The sequence below is a fragment of the Dendropsophus ebraccatus genome, chromosome 1, assembly GCF_027789765.1.
Source record: "Dendropsophus ebraccatus isolate aDenEbr1 chromosome 1, aDenEbr1.pat, whole genome shotgun sequence".
NCBI classification, from domain to species: domain Eukaryota; kingdom Metazoa; phylum Chordata; class Amphibia; order Anura; family Hylidae; genus Dendropsophus; species Dendropsophus ebraccatus.
In genome coordinates, this window is record NC_091454.1 from 130,220,054 (window position 1) to 130,227,553 (window position 7,500).

General features: G+C 49.7%; 1 protein-coding gene across 5 annotated transcripts in view; it reads right to left on the reverse strand.

The window, feature by feature from the left end:
• Positions 1–7,500, reverse strand: part of GATA3 (GATA binding protein 3) — a 48,823-nt gene that overhangs the window by 22,031 nt on the left and 19,292 nt on the right. The window lies entirely within an intron of this gene.

Genomic DNA, 7,500 nt, shown 5'->3' on the forward strand with positions numbered 1-7,500 from the left:
ACAGCTTGCTCCATTATAGCGCTGCTCTACATATACTACGTCTATTGGCGGCTTTTTCTGCCAACCCTGATTCTTACACACACCAGCACTTATAGTGCACATATAGTATTAGTATTAATAATATTATTGTTACTATTATTGTATAGAGACGGGGCGCACAGCATCTTATATGCAGTAGCCTCCACATCCATATACAGAGCATAGTGTGTACCAGTTCTATCAACCCTGATGTTATCACACACCAGCACTTATAGTATTATTATTATTATTATTATTATTATTATTATTATTATTATTATTATTATTATTATTATTATTATTTCACATCCCATCGGCTATAACACACTGCTATATGGAATTATAGAACACATCACATACAGCCTATTGCATTTTACATGAAAGTGAAAGTAACTTATAGGTAGCTTTTCCTTTTTATTCTGTATTTGTTGTGTCTGTTTCTGAATTAGATTCTTTGCTGATTTCTCTTTGCCATCCTTTTGCCCTGTTTAGTATGTGTTCAGCACCTGCTTGCTTTTTTGCTCAGTGAAGAAACAATGACGTCATATAGTGTAGGCAATAGATGTATGAGCAGCAGGGGTCAGTTTGGGGCAAGTATGTAGTGTAGGTTGTACTGGTTTATTCTGTCATATTATAGAAATATCCAAGGGGGATTGGGAATGGATACATTTATAGTATTGCTGGTGAGGAGCAGTGCCTGGCTGGTGTGAGGTGCTGGGGTAGTGACTGGGCTGGTGTGAGGTGCTGGGCTAGTGACTGGGCTGGTGTAAGGTGCTGGTGTAGTGACTGGGCTGGTGTAAGGTGCTGGTGTAGTGACTGGGCTGGTGTGAGGTGCTGGGGTAGTGACTGGGCTGGTGTAAGGTGCTGGGGTAGTGACTTGGCTGGTGTGAGGTGCTGGGCTAGTGACTGGGCTGGTGTGAGGTGCTGGTGTAGTGACTGGGCTGGTGTGAGGTGCTGGGCTAGTGACTGGGCTGGTGTGAGGTGCTGGGCTAGTGACTGGGCTGGTGTAAGGTGCTGGGGTAGTGACTTGGCTGGTGTGAGGTGCTGGGCTAGTGACTGGGATGGTGTGAGGTGCTGGGGTAGTGACTGGGCTGGTGTGAGGTACTGGGCTAGTGACTGGGCTGGTGTGAGGTGCTGGGCTAGTGACTGGGCTGGTGTGAGGTGCTGGGCTAGTGACTGGGCTGGTGTGAGGTGCTGGGGTAGTGACTGGGCTGGTGTGAGGTGCTGGGCTAGTGACTGGGCTGGTGTGAGGTGCTGGGCTAGTGACTGGGCTGGTGTGAGGTGCTGGGGTAGTGACTGGGCTGGTGTGAGGTGCTGGGCTAGTGACTGGGCTGGTGTGAGGTGCTGGGCTAGTGACTGGGCTGGTGTGAGGTGCTGGGGTAGTGAGTGGGCTGGTGTGAGGTGCTGGGGTAGTGACTGGGCTGGTGTGAGGTGCTGGGCTAGTGACTGGGCTGGTGTGAGGTGCTGGGGTAGTGACTGGGCTGGTGTGAGGTGCTGGGCTAGTGACTGGGCTGGTGTGAGGTGCTGGGCTAGTGACTGGGCTGGTGTGAGGTGCTGGGCTAGTGACTGGGCTGGTGTGAGGTGCTGGGGTAGTGACTGGGCTGGTGTGAGGTGCTGGGCTAGTGACTGGGCTGGTGTGAGGTGCTGGGCTAGTGACTGGGCTGGTGTGAGGTGCTGGGGTAGTGAGTGGGCTGGTGTGAGGTGCTGGGGTAGTGACTGGGCTGGTGTGAGGTGCTGGGCTAGTGACTGGGCTGGTGTGAGGTGCTGGGGTAGTGACTGGCTCTCCAGGTCCTGGGACCTCCTGGTGCAGTCACTGCATCCCCTAGTGGCCCCCTACCTGATAGCTGCAGAGCAACCCACCGGCACTCTGCTACAGTGCCCTCACCAACCTCTATATAGTGTATACCTACAGGGTTTAGAGTCTAGCTAGGGAACCACAGGATTGATACAAAAAAAGGATATTTTCTGTACATAGGATTTTAGATATGTAGTATTTCTCATGTGTAGACATAGCTTAATGTTTATATGTATGTTATGTCAATATATGTATGTGTATGCGCAGTGCATATATATATATACTCTGTATTATCTATTTATTTTTCCATCCATCAGAGAGAGACCCCGAGTTGTTATTAGGTTATTACACCGTCACCTTGATCTATGGGCATATATATATATATATATATATATATATATATATATATATATATATATATATCTGGAGGGAGAGACATGGTAGTACGCTACTGCCGCCTGTAACACTGGAATGACTCCATACACACATCATGAAGCCCCATCCTGTCGGTCTTTCCTAGCCCTAGTTTATTTCTATTGTACTTTATATATTCTGCATTTATTACCGCATGAGAAGCGCCGTGCGGTAGTGATGTCACACTAATGTAATATAGATTGACCTCTCCCTACATACTATTCCCCCCCTGCACCATGGCCATCCGATCTCCCCTATAGACATTACAGGCAGCTATGTGTGCAGAGCCCCTGTGTACACAACAGCTCACAATGGAAGAAGCACAACAATCACCGCAATGGGGATTAGCCATGGGGCAGCAAGCAAACAATGGCCGGGGACAGGCTACTGTGGAGCCGCACTGACTCCGGCTATAGATGGTGCATATGTGTGTGTGTGAATATAATATTATATAATATATATATATACTGTATATATATATATATATATATATGGGATTGTTGTTGCTGTGGCTCTGAGCAGCATGGCTGCAGACAATCCCCCCTAGTAGGAGCTGTCCATCCCAGTGTGCCCGGCCGGCGATCGGTGAGTGACAGGATGTAATTGGGGAAGGGGAGTGCGCTCTTTTGATGCTATGCATTGCCCTGCACTGTCCAGCCTGACCGACGCCAGGAGCCGTGACGTCACAGCCCGAGCCAGCACAGCAAGCTGGAGTCCTGCAGGAGCCTGTACCTGCCTGCCAATCCCAGGGACAGAGCCTGGGCAGGACTACAGGGCTCAGCATGCATTCCTTCCCCAGGACAGTCTGGGTACTGGGAGGAACACACAGAAGATGCAATCCCTCCTGCTCCTCATTACTGTCCCCATATCTGCGGGTCAGGTGTACCCCAAACCCCACAGTACACCCCCCATTAAACAGCCCTATGAGGGGGTAATGACATGTATGTGGCTGCAGTACACCCCCATTACACAGCCCTATGAGGGGGTAATGACATGTATGTGTCTGTAGTACACCCCCATTACACAGCCCTATGAGGGGGTAATGACATGTATGTGTCTGTAGTACACCCCCATTACACAGCCCTATGAGGGGGTAATAACATGTATGTGTCTGCAGTACACCCCCATTACACAGCCCTATGAGGGGGTAATGACATGTATGTGGCTGCAGTACACCCCCATTACACAGCCCTATGAGGGGGTAATGACATGTATGTGGCTGCAGTACACCCCCATTACACAGCCCTATGAGGGGGTAATGACATGTATGTGTCTGCAGTACACCCCCATTACACAGCCCTATGAGGGGGTAATGACATGTATGTGGCTGCAGTACACCCCCATTACACAGCCCTATGAGGGGGTAATGACATGTATGTGGCTGCAGTACACCCCCATTACACAGCCCTATGAGGGGGTAATGACATGTATGGGCCGCAGTACACCCCCATTACACAGCCCTATGAGGGGGTAATGACATGTATGTGGCTGCAGTACACCCCCATTACACAGCCCTATGAGGGGGTAATGACATGTATGTGGCTGCAGTACACCCCCATTACACAGCCCTATGAGGGGGTAATGACATGTATGTGTCTGCAGTACACCCCCATTACACAGCCCTATGAGGGGGTAATGACATGTATGTGGCTGCAGTACACCCCCATTACACAGCCCTATGAGGGGGTAATGACATGTATGGGCCGCAGTACTAATTGACCTGCTGTGAGTCAGAGCAGCTTTGTCATGTATTCGACTAATACTCTTGTAGCAATAATCACTTAAAATCCAAAAGTCTATTCAGCTTGTCAGTCTTCAGGCTGCCCTAGGCCATCGCTGCGACTGTTTACGTAAGAACACCTGATAACAACACTGCGACAAATACTCTATTGCTGGCGCAATAAGCAATTATCGGCTCCAATGTGTTATATACATTATACCTGTCAATGCGATGATAAACAGGCATTTGTATTGTATAAACTATCTATCCTGCATCCAATACAGAATGCGATCATTTCAAGGTGATTCGCAGAAACAATAAAACGGTACATTTATGGGATAGATAGATAGATAGATAGATAGATAGATAGATAGATAGATAGGAGATAGATAGATAGATAGATAGATAGATAGATAGATAGATAGATAGGAGATAGATAGATAGATAGATAGATAGATGATAGATAGATAGGAGATAGATAGATAGGAGATAGATAGATAGATAGATAGATAGATAGATAGATAGATAGATAGATAGATAGATAGGAGATAGATAGATAGATAGATAGATAGATAGATAGATAGATAGATAGATGATAGATAGATAGGAGATAGATAGATAGGAGATAGATAGATAGATAGATAGATAGATAGATAGATAGATAGATAGATAGATAGGAGATAGATAGATAGATAGATAGATAGATAGGAGATAGATAGATAGATAGATAGATGATAGATAGATAGATAGAGAGAGAGAGAGAGAGAGAGAGAGATAGATAGATAGATAGATAGATAGATAGGAGATAGATAGATAGATAGGAGATAGATAGATAGATAGATAGATAGATAGATAGATAGATAGATAGATAGATAGATAGGATACAGATAGATAGATATATAGATAGATAGGAGATAGATAGATAGATAGATAGATAGATAATAGATAGACAGATAGATAGATTGATAGATAGATGATAGATAGACAGATAGATAGGATATAGATAGATAGATAGATAGATAGATAGATAGATAGATAGATAGATAGATGAGTAAAGGTGAATGGCAGCCTATGGGACATGAGTGGGTGTAACATCCTTCCATGGAATACAATGAGGTGGCAGACTATAAGGATCAGGGTCCTGGGCTTGGATGCAGAGTTGTGCAGCCTGTGGCCAGAGAGACTACTGATCCCCCCAGCCCACCAGCCCCTAAGTGACTGCTCAGCACTAATAGTCGCCTTTGTTTGTTTGTCCAATTAGCAGAAACAATAGTGCAGTGAAGAAACCTTGAATGTGGCTTGTAGTGGAGGGAGCTGGCACTGAGATCTCCATAGATTGTGTTCCTTTTCATGCTGGGAATCCTACAGAAAGTGCAGAAAGTGGCCACAAGGCCGGAGGGCAGCCAGAGCTGGAGGGCTAGTCTCCCAGATCTCCCTGCTATCCCAACTATGGAGACAGGCTGCCCCCAGCTCTGTATACTATCCTGCACCACTGCCCCCAGCTCTGTATACTATCCTGCACCACTGCCTCCAGCTCTGTATACTATCCTGCACCACTGCCCCCAGCTCTGTATACTATCCTGCACGGCTGCCCCCAGCTCTGTATACTATCCTGCACCACTGCCCCCAGCTCTGTATACTATCCTGCACGGCTGCCCCCAGCTCTGTATACTATCCTGCACGGCTGCCCCCAGCTCTGTATACTATCCTGCACGGCTGCCCCCAGCTCTGTATACTATCCTGCACCACTGCCCCCAGCTCTGTATACTATCCTGCACGGCTGCCCCCGGCTCTGTATACTATCCTGCACGGCTGCCCCCGGCTCTGTATACTATCCTGCACGGCTGCCCCCGGCTCTGTATACTATCCTGCACGGCTGCCCCCAGCTCTGTATACTATCCTGCACGGCTGCCCCCAGCTCTGTATACTATCCTGCACGGCTGCCCCCAGCTCTGTATACTATCCTGCACGGCTGCCCCCAGCTCTGTATACTATCCTGCACGGCTGCCCCCAGCTCTGTATACTATCCTGCACCACTGCCCCCAGCTCTGTATACTATCCTGCACGGCTGCCCCCAGCTCTGTATACTATCCTGCACCACTGCCCCCAGCTCTGTATACTATCCTGCACCACTGCCCCCAGCTCTGTATACTATCCTGCACGGCTGCCCCCAGCTCTGTATACTAGCCTGCACGGCTGCCCCCAGCTCTGTATACTATCCTGCACGGCTGCCCCCAGCTCTGTATACTATCCTGCACGGCTGCCCCCAGCTCTGTATACTATCCTGCACGGCTGCCCCCAGCTCTGTATACTATCCTGCACGGCTGCCCCCAGCTCTGTATACTATCCTGCACGGCTGCCCCCAGCTCTGTATACTATCCTGCACGGCTGCCCCCAGCTCTGTATACTATCCTGCACGGCTGCCCCCAGCTCTGTATACTATCCTGCACGGCTGCCCCCAGCTCTGTATACTATCCTGCACGGCTGCCCCCAGCTCTGTATACTATCCTGCACGGCTGCCCCCAGCTCTGTATACTATCCTGCACCACTGCCCCCAGCTCTGTATACTATCCTGCACGGCTGCCCCCAGCTCTGTATACTATCCTGCACGGCTGCCCCCAGCTCTGTATACTATCCTGCACCACTGCCCCCAGCTCTGTATACTATCCTGCACGGCTGCCCCCAGCTCTGTATACTAGCCTGCACGGCTGCCCCCAGCTCTGTATACTAGCCTGCACGGCTGCCCCCAGCTCTGTATACTATCCTGCACGGCTGCCCCCAGCTCTGTATACTATCCTGCAGGGCTGCCCCCAGCTCTGTATACTATCCTGCACGGCTGCCCCCGGCTCTGTATACTATCCTGCACGGCTGCCCCCAGCTCTGTATACTATCCTGCACGGCTGCCCCCAGCTCTGTATACTATCCTGCACGGCTGCCCCCAGCTCTGTATACTATCCTGCACGGCTGCCCCCGGCTCTGTATACTATCCTGCACGGCTGCCCCCGGCTCTGTATACTATCCTGCACGGCTGCCCCCAGCTCTGTATACTATCCTGCACGGCTGCCCCCGGCTCTGTATACTATCCTGCACGGCTGCCCCCGGCTCTGTATACTATCCTGCACGGCTGCCCCCAGCTCTGTATACTATCCTGCACGGCTGCCCCCAGCTCTGTATACTATCCTGCACGGCTGCCCCCGGCTCTGTATACTATCCTGCACGGCTGCCCCCGGCTCTGTATACTATCCTGCACGGCTGCCCCCAGCTCTGTATACTATCCTGCACGGCTGCCCCGGCTCCCCCAAACCTCGTCCCAGAAATGCAGGTGACATGGGGGCCTGTGAGGGGGTCCTGACCTGGGCTGTCCTGGATGAGGCTTGTGGCTTGTACCAATGAGACAACATTCTAGATACTTTCTGTACAACTAATAACTGTGGGCTGTAGCCGAGAAATGTCCATGAAAATAATTGGAGAAAAAAATCAGTAATCTGGCGAGGACTGGCACCAGCGGTGAAAGGGTTATGTGACGTTGGGATGAAACAAACGAATGACGTCA